This window comes from Ovis aries, chromosome 14 (genome assembly GCF_016772045.2).
Source record: "Ovis aries strain OAR_USU_Benz2616 breed Rambouillet chromosome 14, ARS-UI_Ramb_v3.0, whole genome shotgun sequence".
In the NCBI taxonomy this organism is placed as follows: domain Eukaryota; kingdom Metazoa; phylum Chordata; class Mammalia; order Artiodactyla; family Bovidae; genus Ovis; species Ovis aries.
The window spans coordinates 38,053,752-38,067,982 of record NC_056067.1 but is presented as its reverse complement, the minus strand read 5'-3'; the positions used below and the strand labels follow the sequence as shown (position 1 = coordinate 38,067,982).

Sequence of the window (14,231 nt, the reverse complement as noted above, 5' to 3'; positions counted from 1 at the left end):
AAAATGTCATTCTTTTATGAGTGTACAATACCTTTTAATGGCATACAACAAGCCATTAGGGTTATACACCTCTGTACAGCAGACAGCTTACTGGAAAAAAGGGAACACTGGCCAAGATACAGTCAGTAGGTTTTATGCTTCTAACAGGCAACCTTTTTCCCCCTACCTGCTTCATTGTGAAGTCCACAACTGAAATTATCCAAAGATTAAGTGTAAGCTCTCTTCACTTCTGTAATTTGGAAGCATTTTCACAGAGGCATAAACTGCAAGGTCTAAACTGTATCTTTGTAGATACCATGGGATGGCCTTGAAAACTGCCTCTCACCAAGGGCCAGTGAGAAATTATTCATGAAGATTAGAAAAGAATGATGGTTTTATTTACTTTGCTACTTTCTGGGGAAAGAAGAAAGTGAATTTAAAAAGTGTTATGAGATAATTACTTTTCATATTTATTTATAAAGCCAAATAGTAAAGGAACATTAAAGTTATATAATATTTTACTATAAAATATCTATCTTTATCAACTAACATTGATTAGGTAATTTTTCATTAAAAAAACCTATTTAAAAATCATCTTAAAATAAATCCTTGTCTTTGGGACATTCAGGCTTTAAGAGAGAAAATAAATTCTGAAACTACTTATAAAACTTAATCACATGATTATACAAACTCACACAAAAAAACTTTCATCAATTTACTAAATTTCTAACCATGCAGGAAATGAAGAGCTAAGGACAGAACATAAACAGAAAGGGAAATTATTCCTGCTTTTCATGTTAAACCTTTATGGGTTTTTCACTGTTAAAGGTAATATGACTTGAGTATAAGTAAATTCTTAGCATAACAGAAATATCCCAGATATTAATATATTGACTGTAGCCTAAATCTCTACCTTCTGAAAACTATTCAAGGCCTTTACAGAGCTTTAAAAAATGTTGCTGGTAATAATTATGGTCCTGCACCAAAAAATAAATCTCAACCTTACAGACAATACCAGATGAATCTCATAAAGCTTTTCCCTAAAAGAAAGTTTAAAAAGTAGAAGAATCTATCTCCTTTTAAAGGTGTGAATGTGTAGGCGAGGGTGTGGGTATGTGGATGTATAGTGGAAAGACAATGGTAAGAAAATAAGAAAGCTTTCCTTCCAAATTTTATCAAATTTTCAGATAATGTAGAGAACAAGAGTATCTGTACCGACTCCATCGTTGTGAAGTCGCTCAGTTGTGTTCAACTCTTTTTGACACCATGGACTATACAGTCCATGGAATTCTCTAGGCCAGAATTCTGTAGTGGTTAACTGTTCCCTTCTCCAGGGGATCTTTCCAACCCAGGGATCAAACCCAGGTCTCCTCAATTGCAAGCGGATTCTTTACCAGCTGAGCCACTGAGGAAGCCCGACTCTTTGTGACCCCGTGGACTATACTGAAAACAACTGAAATGCAAAGTAATAAACAAAAACATTTTAAAATCATATCAATTGATAAAAGTAATTAAAAAGAAAAAGAAGAAGTAGTACCAATACAAAAATCGAAATGAAAGTGGAAATTCAGAGAAGGCGGTGGTGTGCTGAATCTGCTTTTGCCAAGTTTAAACAGAGTTAAGATGTACAGATTTGGTTTGGAATGAAGAAGAGAAGACAAATTAAATACCACCTAAGAGTCTAACAAGAGGTTGTCTAACAAGAAGCTGAGAACTCAGTTACTCCCTCAAAGTAAAGGTAATCCAAGAGTCTGGGTTTAAGGGACTATAAGGAAAGCTGTCTTGGAAATGAGCGAAACAGGGGAAAAAAGAGCAACAAGTTGCAACCACAATTTAGCACTCAAGTAAATGTACACACCAAATTCACATCACCTGAATGGGTCCAAATAAATAAACAAACATAAAATGGCATGCAACTAGTCATACTCCAAGAAGCCAGAATGCAACAAACACAAATGTTAACTGGTGGAACAAACTTATTAAATACACAAATAAGCAAGGCACTGTGAAAGAGAACCAGTAAAAACAAACCTATAAGGATTTCATTTCTTGGAATGATCATAAAACTCTGTTTAATATGTTTACAATAATTTTTAAAGCGAAAAAACATCTTCACAGAACAGGAAAAAAAAACAACACATGACATAAAATGTTCACAAGACATTTATACAAATTAAATACACAGTAGTTGAAATTTTAAAACCCAGTCAAGAGGTTTTCACACATTATCTCAGAAGAGACTAACCCGCCCACTAAAAAATAGCTAGAGAAAGTAGGTAAAATATGGAAAACAACAATGTGAAGGTATTAAAGAGCTACCAAAGGCAGTCAAGAAGTATAAAAGAGAAGTTCAGAAAGCTAAGCTCAACTTTCAGCATGGGCTTTATTCAGTCATTTGTCAATCCTCAGGAGGCAGAGAAGCTAAGCAGAACTGTTAGTAGGAATCACATATAGCGGAAAAAAATTTTGAAGTTTCAGCACTCAGGCTTCCCTGGTGGCTCAGTCGGTAAAGAATCCACCTACAATGCAGGAGACTGCCTACAGTACAGGAGACAAGAGTTTGATTCCTGGGTGGGGAAGATCCCCTGGAGAAGGAAATGGCAACCCACTTCACAATTCTTGCCTGGAGAATCCTATGGACAGAGAAGACTGGTGGGCTACAGACCATGGGGTCGCAAAGAGTTGGACATGACTGAAGTGACTTAGCACGCATGTCTTAGGGAAGCATTGCTTCTAGGGGAGAGGACAGTGAGTGACTTAAAAGTGATATTATTTGGATGTTTAGTGGTAAGGAGAAAGAAGAAAACAAGAGAGAAATAATAAATGATCCCTCAGAAATAAAAGGAAGCACAAAATTAAAGGAAGGAAAACCTCACCTTCCAAACAAATGCACCATAAATTTAAAATACTGCCTTTCATTATAGCAACAGAATAGGGTCCTTTTGAACTAAGAAACCTTGTAGACTCTCTCACAACTTTCTATATAAACTAGTATCACTGGTCAAGAAAAATAAGACTTTTAAAATGGATCAGGAAACAGTAGGCAACAACTGTAAAAATTATTATGAAATAATATAGAAAATAAGAACAAAAACTCTTCAGCTGATGAACACTCCTCTTCAAAAAAAGGGAAAAAGAAACCATAGAGAAAACTACAACAATGTCTCAAATTGAACCATATATTGTTAAAGCAGTATTTACAGATATTTTTCAAAAACCTTAAATCAAACATTCAATAATTCAGAACAGAAATAGAACAGAATTGGGCAAAAATGTTCACTTTAGGAAGATGTGAAACAAGAGATAACTGGTCTCATGAAAGAAACTGAGAAGACAAAAATTATTTTAGAAATTAAAAATAAATTATAAAGTACTCAAGAGAGAAAAGGATTGAATAAAAATACAAGGGGCACTGAACAAAAGCCTGAATATAACCAAGGGAATAAAACAAAATGAAGGATGAGTGTAATAAGGATCAGGGAAACGTTATAACATACCAGAGAAAGAAAGAGGACCCAACATACATAAAATTAAAGAGCTAATATTTAAAACTAATAAAAAAAAACAAAATAAGAAAACATATGAATATTATAAAGGTCTAATAAGGGCCTGGGAAAACTGATACAAACAATTCTGAGATCTATTAAAAACACATAAAGTGAAAGTGAAAGTGTTCGACTCTTTGCCACCTCGTGCACCGTAGTCCACCAGGCTCCTCCCTCCATGGGATTCTCCAGGCAAGAGTACTGGAGTGGGTTGCCATTTCGTTCTCCAGGGGATCTTCCCAACCCAGGGATCGAACCCAGGTCTCCTGCATTCCAGGCAGACACTTTAACCTCTGAGCCACGAGAGAAGTCTAATTAGACTTTAAAGATAGAAAAAATTATCTGGGATCACTTGCAAAGGAAGAAAAATCAAACTGGGATCAGACTACTGAGCAGCAACCTACAAATAAAGATAGTAGGAAGCTAGGAATCAAATTATTTTATTTAAACTGATGAAATTGAACAGTGAAATCCTAAGTAAGCAAAAGAGGGACAAAAATAAGGGCATTATAAATAATAATATAAAGATAACCACTAGAACAAAAATATAAACCTTCCAAAATGCCAAGGAAAATACAAAAAGGGAGGAACATAATACAACATGAAAGTGAGAAAATGTAGTAACATATACATGTGTGCGTATGTGCTCAGTCACTTCAGTTGTCTCTGACTCTGCGGCCCTGCGGACTGTAGTGCGCCAGGCTTCTCTGTCCATGGGATTCTCCATGCAAGAATGCTGGAGTGGGTTTCCATGCCCTCCTCCAGAGGATCTTCCCCACCAAGGACTGAACCTACATCTCAATTTCCTGCATTGGCAGGCAGGTTCTTTACCACTAGCACCACCTGGGAAGCCCCCTAATATATACATGTATATCAATATAATATTTTGTTAGAATTGTGTCATATCAATAAATATACACTGATTTACCACTATTAGAAAAAATCCACAACTTTGAATTAACTCACAAAGCCAAACAACTCTAAAATGTATTAGAGAAGCTCATCTAAAATGAAGTAATTCAATTATTAAAAATACAAGGGCTAGACAATGTATTCTATGTAAACAGAACAATAAGAAAGTAGGTAGTGCAATTCTGATATCAGACATGGTAGAACTAACACCAAAAGCACCGCATACTAAAAGGAACATTTTATGATCTAAAAGCCAATTCAAAGTAAATATAGAATAGGAATATCTATGTGCCAAATAACACAGTGAGTATCATGATAAAATAGAATCAAGGAGAAGTAAAGATGCAAACAAATTAAGAAAACAAAAAAAAAGACATCAACATACCAAACTCAATATAAGCATTCCAAAAATATAAAAGGATGAGGAATATATAAACTAAACAAGTAATGTCAATATCTTTATCTTTAAACTCCTATAACAAGTGATTTCCTTTTTAAGTACATATGAAACTTTCATAAAAATTAACCAAATGCATGTGTCTCAAAGAAAGCTTCAATATGTTCCATAAAGTAGAAACAATATAAAAACATTTTGATCATACAATAGAAGTAGAAATTAAAAACAAAAGATTATTTCACCATATAGTATTAAAAGTTTGTAGCAATGTCTTTGGTGAAAGGGAAAATATAAACTGACATACTGAATGAAATAGTTAGATTTTAAACTACTAACAAGACCAAGAGCTGATGTGAATGTAGAATAACTAGAACTGTCATATGCTGTTTATTGGAAAACAAATGAAAACTTTGGGCAAAAGTTTGGTAGTATTTTAGTATGATAAACATTTATCATATAATCCCTAGGTAGTCATCCAGCAAAAGTAAAAATCTATGACCACAAAAAACCTGTAGGGAAATGTTTATGGCAGCTTTACCACTAACAGCCGAAAACCTGGGAAAAATCTGAATGTCCATTAACTGGCTAATAGATAAACAGATTATGGTACATATGTATAATGGAGTACTACTCACACACAAAATGTAATAAACTGATACATGCAACAACATGAATAAATCTTAAATTCATTTGCCAACTGAAAGAAGTCAGATATAGGCCGCATACTACAGAATTCTATTAACATGATGTTCTCAAAGTACAAACCTACAGTGGCAGATAGCAGATCAGCAGTTGCTAGGGGATAGGTATGGGACCTGAGAAATGATGATAAAGGATCATGAGGTAACTTTACAGACTTACATAAATATTCCATATCTTGATTATGGCAGTAGTTTACAACTATTTATATTTGTCAAAACTCATAGAGCTATATTCCTAAAAAGCGAATTTTACCATATGTAAATTAAGCCTCAGTAAAACTGACTTCTAAAAAAGCAGCAATCAGGGAGTGGGGAAAAAAAAATTACATACAGGAGAACAAAGATCAGAATGACTCCAAATAATCTTATAACACAAGGCAGAAGGCAATAGAATATTAAATTAGTACTAAAAACACAATTATATATCCATGTTAAAAATAAATCTTTTGGGCTTGCCTGGTGGTCTAGTGGTTAAGAATCTGCCTGCCAAAGCAGGGGACATGGGTTTGATCCCTGATCTGGGAGGATTCCACATGCTAGGGAGCAACTTAGCCTATATGCCACAACTACGAGGCCAGTGTTCTAGAGCCCGTGGGCTGCAGCTGCAGCTACTGAGCCCGCAGGTCCAAGAGTCCATGCTCCGCACCAGGACAGGCTACTGCAATGAGAAGCCAGTACATCTCAATGAAGAGCAGCCCCTGCTCACCTTAACTAGAGAAAGCCTACACACAGCAACGAAGACCCAGTGAAGCCAAAAATAAACAAATCTTTCAAAAATGAAAGTTAACCAAAAACATTTTCAAGTAAAAACAAAACAAAAACAGAATCCATTACCAACAAGCCATCCCATAAGCAATGTTAAAGGAATTTCTTCAGACTGAAGAAAACAAATGAAAATTTAGATCTATAAGAAGAAATGGGCTTCTCTGGTGCCTCAGATGGTAAAGAATCTGCCCACAATGCAGGAGACTCGGGTTCAATCTCTGGGTGGGGAAGATCCCTTGAAGAAGGGAATGGTTACCCACTCCAGTATTCTTGCCTGGAGAATTTCATGGACAGAGAAGCCTGGTGGGGTCACAAAGAATTGGACAACTGAGACACTGACACTTCATAAGAAGAAACAGAGTGCCAGAAATGGTAAGATGTAGGCAAATATTAATAAAATTTACACTCATTTTCTTAATTCCATTAAAACCTCCTCACAAAGAAACTGCTAGACTTGGATGGATGCATGCTGTTTTCTATCAAACCTTTAACAAAAAATAATACCAATCCTACACAAAATCTTTTAAGAAATAGAGAAGAACATAACACATCTCAAATCATTTACAGTAGTCAGACAGCATTGCCCTAATGCTAAAATCAGAAAATCACAATAAAGCAAAACAAAGACCAATCTTCTTTATGAACACTCAAAAAAAAAAATTAAGATCACATTAAAAGACATAAAAGCAATCAGGATATACTATATTCATGGATGGAAAGAATGAATATGGTAAAGATGACAGTTCGTCCCAAATTAATGTAGAATATACACATCAATTCCTATCAAAGCAATTCCTGTCAAAACCTAAGAAGATTTCTCATTAAAATTAATAGAGAAAATCAAAGGGCCAAGAATAAATAAGAGAATGGCTTGGTATGGGAGTAAGGGGAGCAGTGTAACCTACAGAATATTGTTTTCTTTCAGAGATAAGGTAATTAAAATACCTTGTTATACGTGCAGGGTGAGGCAAGTGAAATAGACTAAATGAACTCAAAAACAAAGGCAAACATATATTTATAGAAACTGTATGGGAATATGACATTACCCATTCAGTGAAGAAAGGATGTCTTATTCCAGGGCTTGCAAATTTTTTCTATTAAGGGCCACATGGTTAATACAATAGTCTTTGAAGCTCATATAGTCTCTGTCACAACTACTCAATTCTGACCTTGTAGACAACATGTAAACAAGTGGATGTACCTGTGTTCTGACAGAATTTAATTTATATAAACAGATAGGGGACCAGATTTGGCCAATGGGCATGTTTTCCAAATAGCAACAAAACAACAAAAAAAATTTTTAGTTAAAATCATTTTTTACACATAAAACACAAAACTAAGTTTCAGGTGAAGTAAAGTTTTAGTGTGGGGGAAAAAAAAAACACGATGATGTAAACTATATTCAGGACAAGCTACTGGAATTTCACAATAAAAATCATTTTAATATAAGGCATCCAAAACATTAAGGCACAAAAATTAACTCTTTAGGTTGATCAAGTATTTTCCTAATTAATGATACAAAATCTCAACTGTGAATGACCTTTCTACAATTCTAGAAAGCATTTCAGTGACTTCTCTAAAATTCTTAACCCAGTGCTCATTTGAAAGTGCTAATACAACTGCTTCAAGGTTTCTCACTTTCCCACTTTCTTCAGAAAGTTAAAAGTGAAGTCGCTCAGTCGTGTCCGACTCTTTGCGACCCCGTGCACTGTAGCCCACCAGGCTCCTCCGTCCATGGGATTCTCCAGGCAAGAATACTGGAGTGGGTTGCCATTGCCTTCTCCAGTGGATCTTCCCGACCCAGGGATCGAACCCAGGTCTCCTGCATTGCAGGCAGATGCTTTAACCTCTGAGCCACCAGGGAAGCCCTAAATTTGCGTATATATGTCATATTGTACACAAAAGCTTCAAGGTTTTTCTTGCTTCTTAAAGGGGACTATGCCCGCACATCTCCCCCAACCCCAAGAAAGTTAAACTCTGTTAAACCTCGGTTCCGGAGACTGGACATACAGAAAATCAAGTTGAATTGTCAAATTAGAAAGAAAATAGAGGATTTTCATAGTTATAGACAGGGGATGTCAGATAAAATGTTATACCATAGAACTCCTTAAAGTGGTTCTGAATCTCAACTTGAAATTCAATAGATGGAGTTGTAGTGAGGGGATTAAGATCATAATAGAAGGTTAGTGAAAAGAAGACTTTTCAATGGGAGTTATTTTGTTTGTTTCGTTTTTTAATGTTTCTGATCAAGCCTCAGAGTTTCATTTTATTCCAAAAGATCTACTGGGTTCGTTCTAAGATCCAGATAGTACTCACAGTGCCAATATGAAATGTGTCAACAGGGTCCGACCAAGGACAAAGTAATCATGTTTTCGACAGGAATCCGCTCATTCAGAATCAGCAACTGGGTCAAGATCTTACATTTCTGTAGCGTTTTATACAGAGCTTGCACTTGCCGCTTTCCACGGGACATTTATCGCGTCTCAGTTGGGAACAAGTGGACAGCAGCATCCTATTCCTTGATAAGGAAAGTTCGGGACGCAGTTTGTGAGATGTGGGGCGCTCCCCAGGTCGCTCGGGAGTTTCCCACCCTATCACGGGCAGGTAGAAAGTTCCTGACAGTGTGGCTGATGGAGAGCAGAATATAACTAGGAAAGAGGTGGAGAGAGGAAGGAGGCGGGAGTCAAGTACGCTTGGGGGAGGTGTAAGCACGTCAGTGTTGGAGGGTTGCTACTGAGGAGGGTTGGAAGGTGAGAAGCACCCGTTCATGAAAGAAAAGTGAGGGGAGACTCCCTCCTGGAGCGACAGAAGGTGGGCGGGAGCGTCGTCTCTGAGACGCGAGGAAAACGTCGTGAGGGAAGAATCTAGAGGCTGTGAGGAGAACGGTGAGCCAGCCTCAGTAAGGGAAGTTCCAGCCCGACTCAAGTCCCCCGTCTCGAGGAGACCTGTTTAACGCAGCGCCCCTGCTCCTCGGCCGCCCTTTTCGTCATTCTCCCCTCAGGGTCTCTCACCACCGAGTTTGTTGGCTCCTGCAAGACGCCCAGCACCATTGTCACCTCATGAACTGTCCGCGCCACAAATTCAAATCAGAGTTCCAGAACGTAGCGCTCCGAACTTCTCCCAGAGTGAAGGACAAATGGACCAATGGAAGCCCGCTGGCTACAGACGTACAAGGTGGTGGGCGGGACGAAGGGTCGGGGTGGGCAGAAGAGCGTTGTCCTGACGACGGCTTCCGGTGCTGCGGTGACTTACCGCCGGAAGGCGAGAGTCCGCGGGAAAAGCGGTCTTGTTAGGTGGTCACTGTGGCTTGGGGCGGTCCCGTCAGGAGTAACCGCGGGCCTGTGCCACGGTCACGCCACTGGCCTTCGTTTCCTTTAGCCTTCTCGCTCACCAAAAGATTTTCCCGTCCAGTTATAAACTGCAAGTTGTTTCCCAAAGGTAAGCGTGTAGTATAACACCACTCCCTTGTTTTTTGAAGGTAACAGAAACTTGAGTCCACTTTGTCACCAGGGAGTGGGTACTAAAAAAAAAAAAAAAAGAAAACAGTGAAAATTGGATTTCTAAACATTTAGTAAAGTGTTACCGTGTGCATTTTTACTGTATTGTACGCAGTTTGTAGTCTTGAAATATTGGGTGCAATTTTATTTACAATTAAATTTAAAATTCTAGTTCTTTAGGACCCGCAAATTTCATCTGAACCGGGTATATTAAAGACCTTTAATTTTAAAAATTTATGTAACCATCTAGAAGCTTCTCTAACTTAAGTTCTTAATCTCCCATAAATCTCAAGTTAGATGGTATAAGATGGGCAGGTTCTTTGAGTCCAGATCATTACAAGAATCAGACTAATTCAGCTGAGGTGCCTCCTTTCATAGAGAATCACTTGAATCTAAAATAATTGCAACCAGATGCTTAGCATGGCTCCTTTAGTTCAGTGTGTATCTCTTGGCGATAATGGTCTCACTTCAGTCTCCCCTTTATGGCAGAAAGTAAGCACTGTTGAAATGATGGAGGAAACATAAGGCTTTTTACAGACAATTATTAAAAAAAAAAAAACAGCTTTGAAACACATCTTTTAACAAAAGTCGTTAAATTCTTGTCACCAAAATCTAAAAGGAAAAGTTCATAATTTATCTGCTTATCAAGAAGAATTTCTTTCTTTACACTTAAGGAAACATTTATGAAAGCTTAGATCTATATGTTTAGGTTCCTGCCAACCCTTTTCTTAAAATTCCAACTTCAAAACTCCCTGCTAATGAGCACTTTTCCAGCAGCTTGGATGAAACATTCTGAATAACTTCTTCAGCCTGGAGGTTAGAAATTTCATTAAATAAAAAATTAAATACATTAGAATACTTAGGTATGAAACATTAACGAACTGAGTAACATTCTTCAGAAGAAGAAGCACTTAAGAAAACATAGGCCACCTGCATTGTGGAGCCATCTAAAATGATGAGATTTGATAGATAGGCAAGAGATCAAAAAATGGCCAAATTTCAAAAGAGAATGTTCTGTGAACTGCTTATTGCCCTCATAGACCATTTGAAAATAAAACCAACTCTCAGCACGAAGCCCAAGAGGCATTAGAGATGAACTAGACTATCCTTTGGATGTCAGTATTGTACTGAAAAAGTCAGTTACACTGTTATTTATCTGCAGGGGGAAATGCCTAAATTTTATAAGGATTTAGAACTTTTAATTTAAAAGTGTATAGTGACTATAGAGTTTAGAAAGGAGACTTGAATCTAAGATGAACTTGGGAAAACAATGTTTTCTGTAGTAGCATCTGACGTTGTACTCTCCATTCCTCTTACTTAAATGTCTTCTTACTCCTGCTTTTTTGAATCTTTGAATGCCCAGGACAAATTCTGAGTTTTTCTGATCAACTCGTAGTTAACTGTCTCCTTCAGAACACCTATAGAATTAAAAATACACTGTTTATTTGGCTTTTTTTCTTTCCATTTAGGCCTGGTAATGTTTTTCTCATTTATGTTGATGAATATCTTACATATAACTTGCCTTATCTGTTGGATTCTAAGCTACTTAGAGTTGTATTCACCACTGTACATGGCAGAATGACTTGAACATGGTAAACATCATTCTTTTCAATATCTTTTTTTCGGCTCTGTTGGGTCTTAATTGCAGCACGTGGGATCTTCATTGCCAAGTGTTGGATCATTATTGGCAGGTGCGGGCTCTTCGTTGCCGCCTGTAGGATATAGTTCGCTGACCAGGGATTAAACTTGTGCCCCCTGCATGGAGGCTTAATCGCTGGACCACTAGGGAAGTCCCAGTAAACATAATTCTGATGTAAAAATGCCACTGTTAAGATTAATATTAAATATAGTGGCATCTGCATTAGTTTGCTAGGTTTGCTATAACAGAATACCACAGGCTGAGGGCGTAAACAACAGAAATTTATTTTGTCACAATTCTGGAGGCTGGAAAGTTCAGTACTAAGGTGTTAGCGGGGATAATTTCATTCTGAGGCTTCTCTCCTGGATGTGTAGCTTTGCCTTTGTCTTCACATGGTCTTTAATTCATGCCCATCTGTGTCCAGATTTCTTCTTATAAGGACATCAGTCATACTGGATTAGGGCCCATCCAAAAGACCTCATTTTAATTTACTTACCTCTTTAAAATCCTTATCTCCAAGTATAGTTGCGTTCTGAGGTTCTGGGGATTAGGACTTCAGAATATGAATTTGGGGGTACACAGTTCAGTCCATACAATAATCAACATTCAGAAAGCAGAAATGATTGGCAGTAGTTGTCCATTAGCACTCTCTTCTTTATACCTGTAGATAACATAATTGTGTACATCAAGTTTGTGTAAGATAATAGGGAATGGAAGTGAATGTCGCTCAGTTGTGTCCAACTCTTGGCGAATTCTCCAGGCCAGAATACTGGAATGGGTAGCCTGTCCCTTCCCCAGGAGATCTTCCCAACCCAGGGATCGAACCCAGGTCTCCTGCATTGCAGGTGGATTGTTTCCCAGCTGAGCCACAAGGAAAGCCCAGGGAATGGAAGAGCCTGTGGTAAATCAGAGAATATTTGCCGAAGACTTTCAAATTGAAGTTTGTCAAAAAACAGAAAACACAACCCACGCACATACACCAGCATGCCACACAATCCTGGGTCATCCAAACAAATAAACAGAACAACAAAACAAGCAGGCTGATTGGTTTTGGCTCACAGGGGGGTGGTTTACAAAAACCACCAGCATACTTCATTTGGAATCTATAACCTCTTAAGTGGATACTGGACATGGTATGTTTTTCCATATCCAAAAGATGTTTTCCCCAGACCCCGTTGGTTCACACATAACTTTAAGCACCTACTTTGTTGAAGGAATTGTACTAAGTGCCTCACTGAGGTTAAATCCATAAATTTGTCCACATATATCCGATGTTACAAGGACATCCAGTTTTTGATTAAATTTATAAAAAGACGTGGGCTTCTCAGGTGGCCCAGTGGTAAAGAATCTGTCTGCGAATGCAAGTTCGATCCTTGGGTTGGGAAGATCCCCTGGAGAAGGAAACAGCATCCACTCCAGTATTCTTGCCTGGGAAATCCCATGGACAGAGAAGCCTGCTGGGCTACAATCCACAGGGTAGCAAAGAATCGGACACGACTTAGTGACTAGACACCACCACCACCATATGCACAACCATGCATAATTTAGTATTTTGAATGGTACAGGTTTATCCTATAAGTGAATTAGAACTCTGAAAAAAAAAGTCTTTATGAGATTATGTGCTCTGATAAGGTCAAGGCTCTGATCTTAAGTACAAGTGGAGAGGACAGGACACATATATGAAAATAATTATAATGCAAGATAAAAATGAGACCATAGGAGAGTTATAAAGTACTGTGGGAAATTAAAGGAGGAAAAGATTTCTTCAAGGTTGGCGTATTACTAAAGGTATTTAATACAGTTAGAATTATTCTTTTTTATAGTATTTGGTACTTTGAATATAGCATTAATCAATGTGTTGTATCTGAAGAAACAAGACTCCAGTATTCTTGCCTGGAAAATCCCATGGGCAGAGGAGCCTGGCAGGCTACATTGCCATGGGTTTACAAAACAGTTGAACATGACTTGGTGACTAAACAACAACAAATGTCTTATATGTTATTTGCATATGTTCACATTTCCCCAGTACAATCTGAAATATTCAAGAACATTTTGATCTTTATATGCTCCAGTCTAGTGGTGTTTAGGGAGAAGGCAATGGCACCCATGGATGGAGGAACCTGGTAGGCTGCGGTCCATGGGGACGCTAAGAGTCGGACACAACTGAGCGTCTTCACTTTCAATTTTCACTTTCATACATTGGAGAAGGAAATGGCAACCCACTCCAGTATTCTTGCCTGGGTAATCCCAGGGACGGGGGAGCCTGGTGGGCTGCCGTCTATGGGGTCACACAGAGTCGGACATGACTGAAGCGACTTAGCAGCGGCAGCAGTGTTGTTTAAAATATCAGGGTCACCTGGGTAACTTTTTTTTTTTTTCACTTAGAAGATAATTGCTTTACAGCGTTCTGTTAGTTTCTGCTCTTCTGCGTGAATCAGGTATCAGGTCAGGTTAGTTGCTCAGTCGTGTCCAACTCTTTGCAACCCCATGGAGATCTTCTCCTGCTTAATGATTCAGATTATCAGCCCCACTTAGAACCTTCTGCCTTGAAGCACCTGGTATATAGTACGCTCTCAATAAGTTCTTGTCACATTAAATGATTGGAGCTGTGATTTAGTAAGATTAATAAGGCCCCTGTGTGTAGGATGAATTAGAGTGGAAAATATCCTAGAGGCAAGGAAATCCTATTATGCAAGTCCAGCTAAGAGATGAAGCAGCCTTAAACTAGAGTAGAGGCCATAGAATAGATGAGAAACATTGAAAAGGTAAGTCTACAGAACTAGGTAAACTATATAA

At 38.0% G+C, this 14,231-nt stretch overlaps 1 protein-coding gene and 1 long non-coding RNA gene across 2 annotated transcripts in view; one reads left to right on the top strand and one right to left on the bottom strand.

Moving 5' to 3' along the window:
- Positions 1 to 9,387, bottom strand: part of PMFBP1 (polyamine modulated factor 1 binding protein 1) — a 475,252-nt gene extending 465,865 nt beyond the window's left edge. The window contains exon 1 of the mRNA XM_060398457.1: positions 8,616 to 9,387. The gene's annotated coding sequence lies outside the window, so the exon portion shown is untranslated. The remainder of the gene's footprint in view (positions 1 to 8,615) is intronic.
- A 168-nt stretch (positions 9,388 to 9,555) lies between these two features.
- The window catches only part of LOC105606379 (uncharacterized), a 146,895-nt gene continuing 142,219 nt past the window's right edge, over positions 9,556 to 14,231 (top strand). Inside the window, exon 1 of the long non-coding RNA XR_003591518.3 lies at positions 9,556 to 9,737. This is a non-coding gene — a long non-coding RNA (uncharacterized LOC105606379). The remainder of the gene's footprint in view (positions 9,738 to 14,231) is intronic.